An 18,527-nucleotide genomic window follows, 5' to 3' on the forward strand; every position below is an offset into this window, starting at 1 on the left:
CCTCCTGTGCAGCATCGAGAGCTAGGTTACGGTGACATGCGGCCATGGGATCAAAAATTGATGTCGAAGAAAGCTCGCTGTCCCGGACCAGAATCTCGAGCACTGACGTCCACACGGGCTTCGTTAGATGTGTTTGAAGTCCTATGTTGGAAGATCTCACCATCCAATGGAAGGAGGGTCGGTTCTACCATGACGTCCCGACAGATTTCCTTCAACATATTTGCTGTGAGATCCCTTTACTTCGTCATGCCTCATGCATATGAAGCCTCTTATAACCATGGCGTGATCGCCATCATAGGAAGAGCCACACACGCAATAGGAGGCAAACCTTCTACTGGCCAACGCGATTTTAGAGCAATGGCATCTGTAAATTTGTTTATTAAGACTGAAACCAGTTGCCCTTAACGGTAACGTAGTTTACCAGTTCGAGGCGCCCACGTCCTGCGCTTATAGCTACTTTTTTTTCAAATTTTCTACCTGCAGCAATAGTTGCTGCAACTTATCATTTTGGCAGTGCTGTCGATCTGTCGTAATGGACCTACGAATCTTATTTACTTCACTGGTATCCACTTCCCCTGTTGCATTCTGGGCTATAATGTGGTCCGTGAGGGCTGCCGTGAGCTTAAGTGAATTTTAATGTTCAGTGGCAGCAATCTCCTCTGGATTTGTATTACTACTACTACCAGCACCACCACCAGTACGTTGCAAGAACTACTTCGTAAGCGATACGTTGCAAGCACTGAATCACAGTACTTTGCAAGCAGTGTCACAGTACGTTGCAAGTATTGAGTCACATATTGCAAGCAGTGAGTAGTATGTTGCAAGCAATTACTTTAGCTGCAGCAACACGCGTCGTGCAGTGATCAATACTATGCAACAAGCACACACAAACAAGGAGGCCCTGGGAAGATATTGGAATCATGTGTTGTGTAATGGTAGACCCTGCTGCCATGTGACCAGGTTGATGATCTGACTTTCTGCCTCATTTACACACAGGGTCTCAATTGTTTCACTTACAACACAACACAACACAACATACAGTATATTGTTTCTCACTATTGATCTGGGTTTTTTCATTTTTATATTTCTATGTGGTTCATTATTATTATTATTATATTATTATTATTATTATTATTATTATTATTATTATTATTATTATTATTCATGTTTTATAATTATTATTTTCCCCAGGCCCTGATGTGGGTCATTAAAACGACCTGTGCCCTGGTGGACTAATGCCCGTAAAACACACACACACACACACACACACACACACACACACACACACACACACACACACACACACACACACACACCCCTAAGATAAACAACTTGAAACATGTTGCAAGAACTGAGTTGAATCTTGCTTGCAACACGAACTATCGATCTATCTATCTATCTGATCTATCAATCAAGCTGACACCATTATCACCATCAGACACCATTACCACCATCACTGACATCATTACCACCATCGCTGACACCTATTAGGTCTAGTCAGCATGTTGAAGGCTGACCTGTGACTTCAGGAAGGTCAATAGCAAAGGTCACTACTTTAACCAAAAAGGACTTGAAAATTACCCGACTTTAACCCAACCTAACCTAACCCTACCCTAACCTAACCTAACCTATCATAACCCAACCTAACCTATCCCAACCTAACCTAACCTAACCCAACCAACCTAACCTAACCTAACCTAACCCAACCCACTCCATCTCTAACCTAACCCAACTCATCATAACCTAACCCAACCCATCCTAACCTACCCCAACCCAACCTAACCCACCCTAACCTAACCCAATCTCTAACCCACCCTACCCTAACCCACCCCAACCCACCCTAACCTCCCACCCCAACCTAACCCACCCCTAACCCAACCAACCTAACCCACCCCAACCCAATCCCAACCTACCCCAACCCAATCCCAACCAAACCTAACCCACCACCCTAACCTAACCCAACCTAACCTAAACCCAACCTAACCCATCCTAACCCACCCTAACCCAACTCTAACCCACTCCCAACCCAACCCACCCTAACCCAATCCCACCCTAACCCATCTCCTAACCCACCAACTCCACCCACCCTAACCTTAACCCAATTCCTAACCCACCCTAACCTAACCTAATCTCAAACCCAACCTACCCCACCCTAACCTAACCCACCCTAACCCACCCCAACCTAACCCAATCCTAACCCAACCTAACCTACCCTAACCTAACTCCAACCTAACCCAAACCTAACCCATCCTAACCTAACCCACCCTAACCCAACCTACCCCACCCTAACTCCACCTACCCAACCTAACCCACCCTAACCCAACCTAACCTACCCCTAACCTAACCCATCCTAACCAATTCCCAACCTACCCTAACTCTACCCCACCCTAACCTGCCCCAATCACCCCAACCTAACCTACCCCAACCCAACCCAACTTAACCTAACCTAACCCACCCTAACCTAACCTACCCTAACCTAATCCTAACCTACCCTACCCTAACCCAATCTCTAACCCACCTCTAACCCAACCTAACCCACCCTAACCTACTCCCTACCCCAACCTAACCCACCACTAACCTACCCTAACCTAACCCACCCTAACCTAACCTAACCCACCCTAACCCAACCCAATCCTAACCCACCCTAACCTAACCCAACCCACCCTAACCTACCCCACCCCAACCTAACCTAACCTAACCCAACTGCCTATCCTAACCTAACCCACCCACACCTAACCCACCCCACCTACCCTAACCTACCCCACCCCAATCCCACCCTAACCCAATCCTAACCTAACCCAACCTAATCACTAACCTAACCTACCCTAACCCATCCTAACCCACTCCCAACCTAACCCTAACCTAACCTAACCCAACTCTAACCCACCCCAATCTCTAACCTAACCTACCCCACCTCCTAACCCAAACTAACCCACCCTAACCCAACCCACCCTAACCTACCCTAACCCACTCCTAACCTAACCCACCCTACCCTACACCCTACCCTAACCCAACCACCCCAACCTAACCTAACCCACCCTAACCTAACCTAACCTAACCCATCTCTAACCTTAACCTAACCTAACCTACCCTAACCCACTCCTAACCTAACCTACCCTAACCTACCCCACCCCAACCTAACCTACCCTAACTCAACTCTAACCTACTACCCTAACCTAACTCTACCCTAACCTAACCCAATCCTAACCCACCCTAACCCACCACCCTACCCCAACCTAACCCTAACCCACCCCAACCTACCCTACCCTAACCAACCTAACCCACCCCTAACCTACCCTAACCCAACCTACCCTAACCCAACCTACCCTAACCTAACCCAACCCAACCCAACCGAACCCATCCCAACCTAACCCACTACCCTAACCCACCTCTACCCCAACCTAACCTAACCCAATCTCTAACCCAACCTAACCTACCCTAACCTAACCCACCCTAACCCAACCTAATCCCCACCCTAACCACCCTAACCCAACCCCCAACCCAATCCCTCACCAACCCACCCCAACCCACCCCTAACCCAATCTCTACCCCAACCTAACCACTCACCTAACCCACCCCAATCTCACCCCAACCCAATCCCATCCTAACCCAACTAACCCACCCTAACCCAACCTAACCCACCCTAACCCAACCCCTAACCCACCTAACCTACCCCAACTCACCCCAACCCAACTCTAACCCACCCCACCCCAATCTAACCCACCCTAACCCACCCTAACCCAACCCACCCTAACCCAACTCTAACCTAACCCCAACCTAACCCACCTAACCTAACCTACCCTAACCCAATCTTAACCCCACCACCCTAACCTCTCCCAACCCAACCTAACCCAACCTTCCCCTAACCCACCCTAACCTACCCTACCCCAACCCAACCCATCTCAACCTACCCTAACCCAATCCCCAACCCAACCCTAACCCAACTCCAACCCACCCCACCCCACCCCACCCCTAACCCACCCCACCCCACCCCAACCCATCCTACCCTACCCCAACCTAACCCAACCCACCCTAACCCAACCTACCCCAACCCAACCTACCCCACCCCACCCCAACCCAATTCAACCTAACCTAACTCACCCTAACCCAACAACCCACCCTAACCAACCCACCCCAACCTAACTCCACCCCACCCCAACCCACCCCAACCCAACTTAACCCACTACCCTAACCCAATCTAACCTACCCTCTAACCCAACCTACCCTAACCCAACCTACCAACCCACACTAACCCACCCCACCCCAACCTAACCCACCCTACCCCAATCCCCAACCCACTCCTACCCAACCCACCCCAACTCCAACCCTATCCCAACCTAACCTAACCCACCCTACCCCAACCCAACCCACCAACCCACCCCACCCCCACCCCACCCTACCCCACCCTAATCTACCCTACCCCTAACCCACCCCACCCCAACCTACTCCCAACCCTACCTCTAACCTAACCTACCCTAACCCAACCTAGTGATCTTGTTACTTGCTTCCATATACATGATTCACCTGATACATCCTCAAAGTGAAATTCAATTCTCAGTACAGTTTTCATGATTCTATTTAACGAGTCCAGGATTGTACTCAACATTGTTATTGGGGACCCAGTGAGTTTACCTACTCATGTTCATTGGGTATCCAAGGCAGCTTTATACACTGCCTTGAACACACTCTATCATGTTCACTCAGGCCTACACAGTATGTTCACTGGGTATCCACACCTACTTGTTCATCACACACCCGCATTGAACAGTGTATCAAGTTTCTGTGTGGCCGCTAATGTGGTTTAGACTGTTTTAATGAGGTTTATACTGTTTTAATATGGTTTATACTGTTTCAACACGGTTTAAACTCTCCACTAGTTTAAACTCAAGAGTCTAGGTGCAATAAAAGTAAGTGATGGAGGTTTAAACTTCCTAACACGGTTTAAACTCTCCTACCGCGGTTTAAACCCTCCTACCGCGGTTTAAACTGTCCTACCGCGGTTTAAACTGTCCTACCGCGGTTTAAACTCTCCTACCATCGGTTTAAACTCTCCTACCGCGGTTTAAACTCTCCTACCGCGGTTTAAACTCAAGAGTCTAGGTAATAAAAGCAAGTGATGGAGGACAAATCCATTGAGGCGCGTGGTGTAGTGTATCAAGGGTCTGTGTGGCGGTTAATGGCGTGGTAGTGGTGTTTTAAGGTGGTTTGTACTGCTCTAAGGCGGTTTATATCGGTTTAACACGGTTTATACTGATCTAAGGCGGTTTATACTGTTTTAAGACGGTTTATACTGTTTTATTACGGTTTATACTGTTTAACACGGTTTATACTGCTCTAAGGCGGTTTATACTGTTTTAAGACGGTTTATGCTGCTTAAGGCGGTTTATACTGTTTAACACGGTTTATACTGATCTAAGGGGGTTTATACTGTTTTAACACGGTTTATTTACGGTTCATACTGTTTTAACATGGCTTATTCTGTTTTAAGGCTGTTTATACTGTTTTAACACGGTTTATACTGCTCTAAGGCGGTTTATACTGTTTTAACAAGGCTTATTCTGTTTTAAGACGGTTTATACAGCTTAAAGGCAGTTTATACACGGCATACAACACACTAGTCAACTGCACTGGCTAACCATTACCCCGGAACACGATCTACAAATCGATTAACACCCGGGTCCCCAATTACTGCTGGGTAGACAGAGGCAAATGGCGTAAAGAAACTTGACCATTGATAACAGTCATGTAACTCACACACACACACACACACACACACACACAAACCAACACACCACAGTCTCAAGATGTTATGGTCTTCCTCTCTGTGTGAAGGTCAAGATGGATTTGCTTCACTAACCTAACCTAACCTAACCTAACACTAACCTAACCTAACCTAACCTAACACTAACCTAACCTAACACTAACACTAACCTAACCTAACCTAACCTAACCTAACCCAACCTAACCCTAACCTAACCTAACCTAACCCTAACCTTAACCTAACCTGTGTAACGTGTTAGCTTGCATATTAAACTAACCTGTTAAGCTGGCGGTCGTGACTCCCTCAGTAGCAAGACAGACTTGATCCATCCCCAGAGTAACTTAACACGCACATGTACAATAAAACAGAATGTGTGTGTTTGTGTGTTTATCATTTTAATATAATTTACTCGTATTTCATCACGTCTAAGAAAACATTAGACTATTGACAAGAATAAAGCGCAAACAACTTAGCTGTACCTGAGAGAGAGAGAGAGAGGGGTAGGTCTAACACGAGACTGAACTCATTAATACGCAACCTTGATTCAAGATCACGTGTGTGTGTGTGTGTGTGTGTGTGTGTGTGTGTGTGTGTGTGTGTGTGTGTGAGTTACATGACTGTAAACTATGGTCCAGTTTCTTTACGCCATTTGCCTCTGTCTACCCAGCAGTAATTGGGGACCTGGATGTTAATCGATTTGCTGATTGTGTTCCTGGGTAATGGTTAGCCAGTGCAGTTGGTGAGTTGTCCGGTCTTCTCGGACTATTCCTTGACACTGGGTCATGCAGCTCGTTAACTCAGGGTGTGGTTGTTGTGTTGGTGACAGCTTCTACATTAAACAATGGGTCATGCAGCTCGTTTACTCAGGCTGTGGTTGTGGTGTTGGTGACAGCTTCACACCTTAAACACTGGGTCATGCAGCTCGTTAACTCAGGGTTTGGTTGTTGTATTGACGACAGCTTCACCTTAAACACTGGGTCATGCAGCTCGTTAACTCAGGGGTGGTGGTTGTTGACGACAGCTTCTACACCTTAAACACTGGGTCATGCAGCTCGTTTACTAGGCTGTGGTTGTTGTGTTGGCGACAGCTTCTACACCTTAAACACTGGGTCATGCAGCTTGTTAACTCAGGGTGTGGTTGTTGTGTTGGTGACAGCTTCTACACCTTAAACACTGGGTCATGCAGCTCGTTAACTCAGGTGTGGTTGTTGTGTTGGTGACAGCTTCTACACCTTAAACACTGGGTCATGCAGCTCGTTAACTCAGGGTGTGGTTGTTGTGTTGACGACAGCTTCTACACCTTAAACACTGGGTCATGCAGCTCGTTAACTCAGGGGTGGTTGTTGTGGGTGACAGCTTCACACCTAAACACTGGGTCATGCAGCTCGTTAACTCAGGGTGTGGTTGTTGTGTTGGTGACAGCTTCTACACCTTAAACATGGGTCATGCAGCTCGTTAACTCAGGGGTGGTTATTGTGTTGACGACAGCTTCTACACCTATGCACTGGGTCATGCAGCTCGTTAACTCAGGGTGTGGTGGTTGTGTTGACGACAGCTTCACACCTTAAACACTGGGTCATACAGCTCGTTAACTCAGGGTGTGGTGGTTGTGTTGACGACAGCTTCTACACCTTAAACACTGGGTCATGCAGCTCGTTAACTCGTGTGGGTTGTTGTGCTGGCGACAGCTTCTACACCTTAAACACTGGGTCATGCAGCTCGTTAACTCAGGGTGTGGTTGTTGTGCTGGCGACAGCTTTACACCTAAACACTGGGTCATGCAGCTCGTTAACTCAGGGGGTGTTGTGTTGGTGACAGCTTCTACACCTTAAACACTGGGTCATGCAGCTCGTTAACTCAGGGTGTGGTTGTTGTGTTGGTGACAGCTTCTACACATTAAACAATGGGTCATGCAGCTCGTTTACTCAGGCTGTGGTTGTTGTGTTGGTGACAGCTTCTACACCTTAAACACTGGGTCATGCAGCTCGTTTACTCAGGCTGTGGTTGTTGTGTTGGCGACAGCTTCTACACCTTAAACACTGGGTCATGCAGCTCGTTAACTCAGGGTGTGGTTGTTGTGTTGGTGACAGCTTCTACCTTAAACACTGGGTCATGCAGCTCGTTAACTCAGGAGTGTGGTTGTTGTGTTGGTGACGCTTCTACGCTTAAACACTGGGTCATGCAGCTCGTTAACTTGGGGTGTGGTTGTTGTGTTGGCGACAGCTTCTACACCTTAAACACTGGGTCATGCAGCTCGTTAACTCAGAGTGTGGTTGTTGAGTTGGTGACAGCTTCTACACCTTAAACACTGGGTCATGCAGCTCGTTAACTCAGGGTGAGGTGGTTGTGTTGGGGACAGCTTCTACACTTTAAACACTGGGTCATGCAGCTCGTTAACTCAGGGTGTGGTTGTTGTGTTGGTGACAGCTTCTACACCTTAAACATTGGGTCATGCAGCTCGTTAACTCAGGGTGTGGTGGTTGTGTTGACGACAGCTTCACCTTAAACACTGGGTCATGCAGCTCGTTAACTCAGGGTGTGGTGGTTGTGTGTCTGACGACAGCTTCTACACCTTAAACACTGGGTCATGCAGCTCGTTAACTCAGGGTGTGGTTGTTGTGCTGGCGACAGCTTCTACACCTTAAACACTGGGTCATGCAGCTCGTTAACTCAGGGTGTGGTTGTTGTGCTGGCGACAGCTTCTACACCTTAAACACTGGGTCATGCAGCTCGTTAACTCAGTGTGTGGTTGTTGTGTTGGTGACAGCTTCTACACCTTAAACAAATTCACGCCTAGGTGGCCCTTGGGTTAGGTTAGGTTAGGTAAAGTTAGGTTTGGTTAATGATAGGTTAGGTTAATGTTAGGTTAGGTTAAAGAATCTTGGAAATATAAGCAGGAAAAACGATTCTAAAAATAGCTTGAGTGTTTACAAACATCAGCGAGTGTTTCTGTGCGACTCGCCTGCTGGCGTAAGGAAGCCGTGACGTCATCAATGTAAACAAACCGCCATCTTGGATTTGTAGCGCTTGGAGCCAGTTTTTATTTCAGTGGAACCTCGATATAACGGACGTCTCTCTCCATATAAGCCGTTAAATAAAGGTCTCACTGTATCATTATATCGGAACATCGAGAGGTGATGTATGGGTGGCCGGTAATAAAGTCACAGGAAAAAAGTCACAATTAATTTATGGTGGCCGGTAATAAAGGCTAGGTTAGGTTAGGTTAGGTTAGGTTAGGTTAGGTTAGGTTAAGTTGACATATTAACCTTAAAAAATGTGAGAATTCTATAGTTAACTTTTCTTTTTTTCCTGCGACTTTTTTCCTGCGACTTTTTTTCCTGACTTTTTTACCTGTGACTTTTTTACCTGGATTCGATGTATGTATGTATGTATGTATGTGTATATATGTATGTATGTATGTAATAATATTAAAATAATAATAATTAACGGTTTATTGAAAAAGTTCGGTAGCAGGAAGGCTGAAAATATACATTGGACAAAAATGACTTATACATACAAAAGACACTTGTAGAATTGGGTGGGTCGTTTAACATGGGGTGGAGTGGGTCGTTTAACATGGGGTGGGTGGGTCGTTTAACATGGGGGTGGGTGGGTCGTTTAACATGGGGTGGGTGGGTCGTTTAACATGGGGTGGGTGGGTCGTTTTAACATATAGAATTGGGTGGGTCGTTTAACATGGGGAACTGGGTGGGTCGTTTAACGTAAATTCGTTGGGTCGTTTAACATGGGGTGAATTGGGTCGTTTAACATGGTAGGTGGGTCGTTTAACATGGGCTGGGTGGGTCGTTTAACATGGGCTGGGTGGGTCGTTTAACATGGGCTGGGTGGGTCGTTTAACATGGGCTGGGTGGGTCGTTTAACATGGAGCTGGAGTGGGTCGTTTAACATGGGCTGGGTGGGTCGTTTAACATAGAATTGGGTGGGTCGTTTAACATGGGCTGGGTGGGTCGTTAACATGGGCTGGGTGGGTCGTTTAACATGGGGTGGGTGGGTCGTTTAACATGGGCTGGGTGGGTCGTTTAACATGGGATGGTGGGTCATTTAACATGGGCTGGGTGGGTCGTTTTAACATGGTGGGTGGGTCGTTTAACATAGAATTGGGTGGGTCGTTAACATAGAATTGGGTGGGCCGTTTAACATAAATTGGGTGGGTCGTTTAACATATGGGGTGGGTGGGTCGTTTAACATAGGGGTGGGTGGGTCGTTTAACATAGGCTGGAGTGGGTCGTTTAACATGGGCTGGGTGGGGTCGTTTAACATGGGGAATTGGGTGGATAGTTTAACAAGCTTTCATTGCACTGAAAGGAGAAGGAACAATATGAGGTGTGTGTGTGTGTGTGTGTGTGTGTGTGTGTGTGTGTGTGTGTGTGTGTGTGTGTGTGTGTGTGTGTGTGTGTGTGTGCGAAACAATAGCACAAGTGTGGAGGGAAGTTAAATCATCATACTCAAGGTGTTAAATCATCATACTCAAGGTGTTAAATCATCATACTCAAGGGGTTAAATCATCATACTCAAGGGGTTAAATCACACTCAAGAGGTTAAGTCATCATACTCAAGGGGTCAAATTATCATACTCAAGGGGTCAAATTATCATACTCAAGGGGTCAAATCATCATACTCAAGGTGTTAAATCATCATACTCAAGGGGTCAAATTATCATACTCAAGGGGTCAAATAATCATACTCAAGGGGTCAAATCATCATACTCAAGGTGTTAAATCATCATACTCAAGGTGTTAAGTCATCATACTCAAGGGGTCAAATTATCATACTCAAGGGGTCAAATTATCATACTCAAGGGGTCAAATTATCATACTCAAGGGGTCAAATTATCATACTCAAGGGGTCAAATCATCATACTCAAGGGGTCAAATCATCATACTCAAGGTGTTAAATCATCATACACTCTATTATTTAATAACAATAAGACTAAAGCATTAAGGTTGGTAGGCAGGGAGGTACTGGGAAGATATTGGAAGCATAATGTGTTGTGTAATGGTAGACCCTGCTGCCATATGTGACCAGGTTGATGATCTGACTTTCTGCCTCATTTACACACAGGGTCTCAATTGTTTCTCTTACTATTGACAACACAATATTCATATATCGTTTCTCGCTATTGATCTTTTTCATTTATTTATTCTTTATTTATGATTATGATTATTATTATTATGATTATTATTATATTTTCGCCCCCCAGTCCCTCATGTGGGTCATTGAGTTGTAACCTGGTGGGCTAATCCCGTAAAAAAAAAGACAGGAAAATTATTATGGTGTCTATACTTACTGAAAACAAAAGAGGAGTGGAATAAGTAACAGAACAATTATTATGGTGTCTATACTCAATTAAAACAAAAGAGGAGTGGAATAAGTAACAGAACAATTATTATGGTGTCTATACTCACTGAAAACAAAAGAGGAGTGGAATAAGTAACAGAACAATTATTATGGTGTCTATACTCAATGAAAACAAAAGACGAGTGGAATAAGTAACATAACAATTATTATGGTGTCTATACTCAATTAAAACAAAAGACGAGTGGAATAAGTAACAGAACAATTATTATGGTGTCTATACTCAATTAAAACAAAAGAACATCGCCGATCACAAAGGATCTTGGGAATACCACGACACTGTAATTTTTACGACCTGGATTTCGTAATGTTTTGGTGATGTAACAATTTTTGAGGAGTGATATAGCAATCTTTGTTTGTTTGTTTTCTCTCTCTCTCTCTCTCTCTCTCTCTCTCTCTCTCTCTCTCTCTCTCTCTCTATATTTCCTTCATTTTCTTCCAGTTTATCCTATTTTTTCATTCCCTTTCTGTCAACCTTTCAACTTTTTTTCTTCATATTCCCTTCACTCTCTCTCTCTCTCTCTCCACACACACACACACACCATGATAAAACCACCACATGGATGGAATTTCCCAAGACTTCCCCCCTACTTACCCCCACCTCATACCCCCTCTTCCCTTCCTCTCCCCCCCTTCCCTCCTCCTCTCTCCTCCCTGTCCCCTGCTCACCCTGAACCTTTCGTCCCCCTGATAAAACACAGAGATGGGGAGGAAGTGGGGAAAAAGACAACCTCTACACCTACCCTGGCCTCCTTACCTCCCTCTCTCTCTTCCCTCTCAAGCTGGTTATTCCCCTCTCATCGACCCTCTCCTTGTGTGTCCTACCTGCCCACTCATCGCTAAATACACCTGACCCAGCCTAGGAATTAACCTAACCTAATCCTAACGTAACGTAACCTAGTCTAACCTAACCTAGTCTAACCTAACCTCACTTACCATCACCTAACGCCCCCAGGTAGGTTAGGTGTGTGTGTGTGTGTGTGTGTGTGTGTGTGTGTGTGTGTGTGTGTGTGTGTGTGTGTGCTCCTGCCACAACATAAATCAACTCACACACAGTCATCAAAGACCCTATACCCCTAGAGTCCTACGGTGACGGGGACAGGCAGAGATGACTGCCGGGAGTCTCTCGTCACAACTCTACAGCCCCCTCCGCTCATCCAACAGTAACTCCCGAATTAAAGACGAAGAAGGCCTCCTTCAGTGCTGGTCTCTCAGCATCCAGAGCTGATCCACCTCAGCTATCCTCTATCCCTGCATGAGGTAGCTACTGCCATCAAACAGATGAAAAATAACAAAGCCTCAGGGCCTGATGATATCCCAGCCGAGGTGTATAAAGCAGGAGGACCTCTGCTTACCAGCCGTCTCCACTCTCTCCTGAAGAATATGTGGGAATATTTATAAGAACAAGGGAGACCGGTCAGACTGTGGCAACTACCGTGGGATCTCACTGCTGTCTGTAGCTGGCAAGATTATCGCCCGAGTCCTCCTAGACAGACTTCTTCCTGAGGAGGAAAACTTTCTCCCAAAATCTCAATGTGCCTTTAGACCATCACGTGGCACCACTGACATAATCTTTGCTGCCCGCCAGATACAGGAAAAGTGCAGAGAACAGCATCGTGACCTGTATATGGCTTTCATCGACCTAACCAAGGCCTTCGACTCGGTCAGCACTGAAGCCCTCTGGTGGACCCTCAGCCGTTTTGGCTGCCCACAAAAATTCATCGCCATTGTGAGGCAACTCCACGATGGCATGAACAGCAGTGTCCTGCACAATGGCACCCAGTTAGAGTTCTTCCCCATCCAAACAGCGGTTAAACAAAGATGTGTACTGGCACCAACTCTCTTTTCCATCTTCCTGGCTGCCTTCCTTACTCGTGCCAGTGCCAATTTAGCCGGCGGAGTGGACATATAGTACCAGATGAAGGGTCATTTTAACATAAGACGACTCCAGGCAGGAACAAAGGTGTCGGCAGCTTCTATTACTGAACTTCAGTGTGCAGACGACCTCACCCTTGTTGCTCACACTGAACACGACCTACAGGAGATCCTGAACACCTATACTGATGCATATGCACACTTCGGCCTTGAGGTGAATGTATGTGAGACTCAGATTCTCTTTCCACCTGCCCCTGGTTCAGCCACACCTCCACCTTCCATCCAGCTTAACAGTACTACCCTCTCTAATGTTGCCCACTTTCAGTATCTCGGCTCCCACCTGTCCACCACCGCGGACACCGATGAAGAGATTCAGCACAGGATCGGATGTGCATCTCAAGCCTTTGGCAGACTCCGTACCCGTGTCTTCAGCTGCAGGGAGCTGAAATTATCTACAAAGTTACACATATATCGAGCAGTGGTCCTCCCCACCCTGCTATATGGCAGTGAGACATGGGTCACATACAGGAGGCACCTCATGGCACTTGAAAACTTTCACCAACGTTGTCTACGTTCCATCCTCCGAGTTCGCCGGGAAGACAAGAGAACAAATGCCAGTATTCTTGCTGACACCAACTGTAGGAGCATCGAGGCTACCATTATCCATGAACTACGCTGGACTGGCCATGTTGCCCACATGGACGGCAGTAGACTGCCAAAGCAGCTACTTTACAGTCACCTAACGAATAGTAAACGTAACGCTGGCGGCCAACTGAAAAGGTATAAGGATAGTCTTAAGACAAACCTGAAAAGGTGCCAAATGGACCCCCTCATCTGGGAGACGATTACTGCACACTGTAACGCTTGGAGGAGCACCACACGAGGTGTCAATACTTTCGTGTTAACCCGACTGTATACCGAGGCAGACAAGTGCCAACGCCAGAAAGACGCTGCCGCCGTCCCTCCCGCACTAGATGTAGCCCCCCACATGTGCAACATCTGTGGACGACTCTGCCGGTCCCGTATCGGCCTCTTTAGTCACCCCAGAACTCACCAACCTACTGTAGGTGACATCCTTAATAACTCATATCATTGTATCATAGCTGGATGATCGTCAGCCTCGATTACCAGTGACGGCAAAGTAGTAGTGTGTGTGTGTGTGTGTGTGTGTGTGTGTGTGTGTGTGTAATAAAATAATAATAAACGGTTTATTAATAGAGTTGCAGCCTGTGTGTGTGTTTATATATGTATGTATGTATGTATGTATGTATGTATGTATGTGTGTGTGTGCGTATGTATGTATGTATGTATGAGTGTATGTGCTTGTTAACAATTCCATTCACGTCAATACAGGCAGACATGAAGGAATTCAGTGTACACTTGTGAGTCATGCTGTAATGTAGTAGTACAGTACTGTAATAGTGTTGGATATTCTGTAACTCTCTGTAACTGTACTTGTATCTGTAACGTTAAATCAGTACAGTACAGCTCAGCTCAGCACAGTACAGTACAGTACAGTACAGTACAGTACAGTACAGTACAGCTCAGTACAGTACAGCTCAGTACAGTACAGTACAGCTCAACACAGTACAGTACAGCTCAGTACAGTACAGCTCAACACAGTACAGTACAGCTCAGTACAGTACAGTACAGTACAGTACAGCTCAGTACAGTACAGTACAGCTCAGCACAGTACAGCTCAGTACAGTACAGCTCAGTACAGTACAGTACAGCTCAACACAGTACAGTACAGCTCAGCACAGTACAGTACAGCACAGCACAGTACAGCTCAGTACAGTACAGTACAGCTCAGCACAGTACAGCTCAGCACAGTACAGTACAGCTCAGTACAGTACAGTACAGCTCAGTACAGTACAGCTCAGCACAGTACAGTACAGCTCAGTACAGTACAGCTTAGCACAGTACAGTACAGCTCAGTACAGTACAGCTCAGCACAGTACAGTACAGCTCAGAACAGTACAGCTCAGCTCAGCACAGTACAGTACAGTACAGTACAGCACAGTACAGTACACTACAGCACAGTACAGTACAGTACACTACAGCACAGTACAGTACAGTACACTATCGTTGCCAGAAGCGTCTGTGTGAACGTGGAAACTCCCGCGACCTGAGTGGAAAGTTCCCAGCTTTCGGCCAATCACAGGAGAGCGATGGTGTGTGTGTGTGTGTGTGGCTATAAATGGCTATTCTAAAGTCAATTTTGTTAATGTTTAAATACAACCTTTCGCCTTTTAGTGTTAAATTATTGTTATTTGTGTTATAGACAGACAGACAGGAAGTGACACGTCTTCATTACTTGTGTCTGTCTGTCTGTCTGAAGCGTGTTTATGTTTCGTAGCACCTTCTTCCCCACCACAACCCTTAAGTCGATTTATGTCTATATTTAACATCTTGGGTTTAGTCCTTATTAACAATGTCTGGTGTGAATTTGGTATTTACGATGTCTAATGGGTGTATGGTGGTCTTCTCATGCCTCACATCACACCATACACCACACCCCACCACATCACACCATACACCACACCCCATCACACCACACCATACACCACACACCCCACCACACATCACACCATACATCACACCACCACACCCCACCACCACATCACACCACACACCACACACCATACACTAATGTAAAATAATACCTAATACAATTAAATAATCATCAACATACACACAACAAAATAAACTACTACATATATTGAATTATGCCTACAAAACAAATACCAATTCTATACAGCATTACTTCTACTCCAAATTCCGGTCTTTTTTTTATTAATTCTCAAAGATAAAATAACTAATTCAACTTGATAGTGAGGCAGTAATTACCTATTTTACAAGAACTAAATTATAAAATACCAAAATGCTACAATAGTTAAGTTATTTAGATCATATACAAGTATTATTTTCCCTATAAGACTTCTGTTAATAAATATAAATAATATAGTATAATATTACTCCTATGAGCGTACACATTGTAGGCCTATGTACCAGACCCTATGTAGGCCTATGTACCAGACCCTATGTAGGCCTACTGTATGTATCAAACCTTGTGTAGGCCTATGTACCATATATTTTATAGGCCTATGTTCATATATTGCGTAGGCCTATTTACCAGACATTGTGTAGGCCTATGTACCAGATCTTGTGTAGGCCGTCTACTAAGTAAGACATGGAGAGAGAGAGAGAGAGGCGGGGGGGGGAGCACAGCGGATGTCATTGGCGGGAATTCTACATCAACTCACCACAATAGTACCATCAACACCCGCTACGAGGCGCCACCTTACTGTACGCTGCTTAGATTGATAGATAGATAGATAGATAGATAGATAGATAGATAGATAGATAGATAGATAGATATGGATATTATGTAAGTATATAGCTGCGATATACAAGTGGTTAGGTTAGGGTGTCTAATCTTCAGGTGAAATAAACTAGGGTGTCTAATCTTCAGGTAATCATGTTTTCTCTTATGTCAAACACCGTAAAGAAGCATTATACCTGGCTAAGACTTACCTTTAAACGGCGTCATTAATTATCTTATGCAAATTAACCCTTTGATGACGACAACTTCAATCATCGTTAAAGAACCGGACATTATTAAGCGAATCTGTAATATTAAAACAAAATAAAAAAAGTTATTAATTTAATTTCAGTTGTTAGTTAGAAAGATTTGGTTTGGTTAGGTTTGGACAGGTGATTCAACATAATTACCAAAAAATAGTTTAACCAGGAATGGCTCTATCAAATTTAACTAACTAATAAGAATTAAAAGAAAAATGACCAAACGAACTACAAAATTTCCTTTATTGAATATTTAATTAGACATTAATATAGAAATTCAAATACAGTCAGGAGTATTAAGTTGTTCATATTAAACTTCAATAATAATTCTCCTACTTTGAAGACAAGAGTAAGATTATGCAACTGTTTTCCTGAGGGTCTCTTTCACTGGGATGTCTTCAAAAGCTAAAACCAGCTAAAAAAACCTTTCAATGTTATATACTGAAGGTGGACCTCTTAATACCCTGAAAGCTTTTAAAACATTAGCAAAATATTTGAATAAAGATGTTAAATATTTTTACATTTTGAAGTCAACACAGAAATCATCGTATCGAAAACTGCATTTATTTCCTTACAATAATATGAATACAAATTATACCTAGAGCTAGAGGCTGTTTCTTTGGACGGTGAATTCTCTTAAACTCTTCTTCAATATCAATATTTTCTTTACAAAGTTTAATGCAGCCTCCACAAATATTTTTCTAAGTTGTTAGCATCACCACGTATTGACTGAAGTATTTTCAATGTCCACCTCTCAACCAATCACACTACAGCCTTCATTAATACATATTTTACCCCAAGATCTTTATACATTTATTGTGTTTTACCTTAAAATAATAATAATAATTCAAAACCAAGAAGCTGATGTAAAAATTTAGGGGACACAGCCAGTGGATATTTTGCCATGATCGGCTAAGTTCCTACTAAGGCTATTTAACCGTGAACACACTCTGATTGGCCAAAGAACCCAATAGAAACTGACCTAACCAACCAAAGAACCCAATAGAAACTGACTTAACCAACCAAAGAACCCAATAGAAACTGACCTAACCAACCAAAGAACCCAATAGAAACTGACCTAACCAACCAAAGAACCCAATAGAAACTGACCTAACCAACCAAAGAACCCAATAGAAACTGACCTAACCAACCAAAGAACCCAATAGAAACTGACCTAACCAACCAAAGAACCCAATAGAAACTGACCTAACCAACCAAAGAACCCAATAGAAACTGACCTAACCAACCAAAGAAACCTAACCTAACCTTATCTAGCCAATCAGAACACACTCACGGTAAAATAGCCTTAGTAGGAACTTAGCCAATCACGGTAAAATATCCACTACGAGTAATACGAAATAAATAAATTTCTTGAATGTTACGAAATATTTCTCATCATAATTCTTTATAGACTTTATTTAACACCAGAATATATCGTAGTAGAGACTTAGGAGAGTGTGAGGTCTAACAAGGGCAGGATATAGTTTAGAATGACCTCACTAGTCGTAAAATAAGAGTAATTAAGAAATATCTACCTTGTTGCCTCTATGGGTGTTTACCTGTTGCTACATGATGGACGATGTTAAAAAAAATTATACAAAATTTTTTTACGGAAAACATGTTTTTAAAGGATAAAACTATTCCAAAAATAACCTAACTCATTTTGAAAATATAATTATTAGTTAGATAAGGTAATAGTTTACTTTTTATCTACTTTGATAGTAAAAATATTAATAATGAGTCAGGAATATTGTTCGTGGTATTTATCAAGCATTAGTCATCTTACAGCATGACGTAACGTTATACATGATGGTAAACTTAACTATTTATCTTTATCTCTATATACTGTACTTTGAATAATTTGTTTCCGGTTAAGTTAATAAATGCCCCTCCAACTACCTGTCTATCTAACTATCCGTTTATCTCAACC

General features: G+C 44.1%; 1 protein-coding gene across 2 annotated transcripts in view; it reads right to left on the reverse strand.

The window, feature by feature from the left end:
* LOC121867702 overlaps nucleotides 1-18,149 on the reverse strand; it is a 74,094-nt gene extending 55,945 nt beyond the window's left edge. Inside the window, exons 1-2 of one of the 2 annotated variants that reach the window (XM_042367731.1) lie at nucleotides 18,133-18,149; nucleotides 16,550-16,643 (exon numbers count right to left, since the gene is read on the reverse strand). The gene's annotated coding sequence lies outside the window, so the exon portion shown is untranslated. Of the gene's footprint in view, nucleotides 1-16,549; nucleotides 16,644-18,132 lie in introns of those variants that run through there. The other variant, XM_042367729.1, reaches the window with a different exon arrangement.
* Between the last annotated feature and the right edge of the window lie 378 nt (nucleotides 18,150-18,527).

Source organism: Homarus americanus, unplaced genomic scaffold (genome assembly GCF_018991925.1).
Source record: "Homarus americanus isolate GMGI-L3 unplaced genomic scaffold, GMGI_Hamer_2.0 scaffold46583, whole genome shotgun sequence".
NCBI classification, from domain to species: Eukaryota; Metazoa; Arthropoda; class Malacostraca; order Decapoda; family Nephropidae; genus Homarus; species Homarus americanus.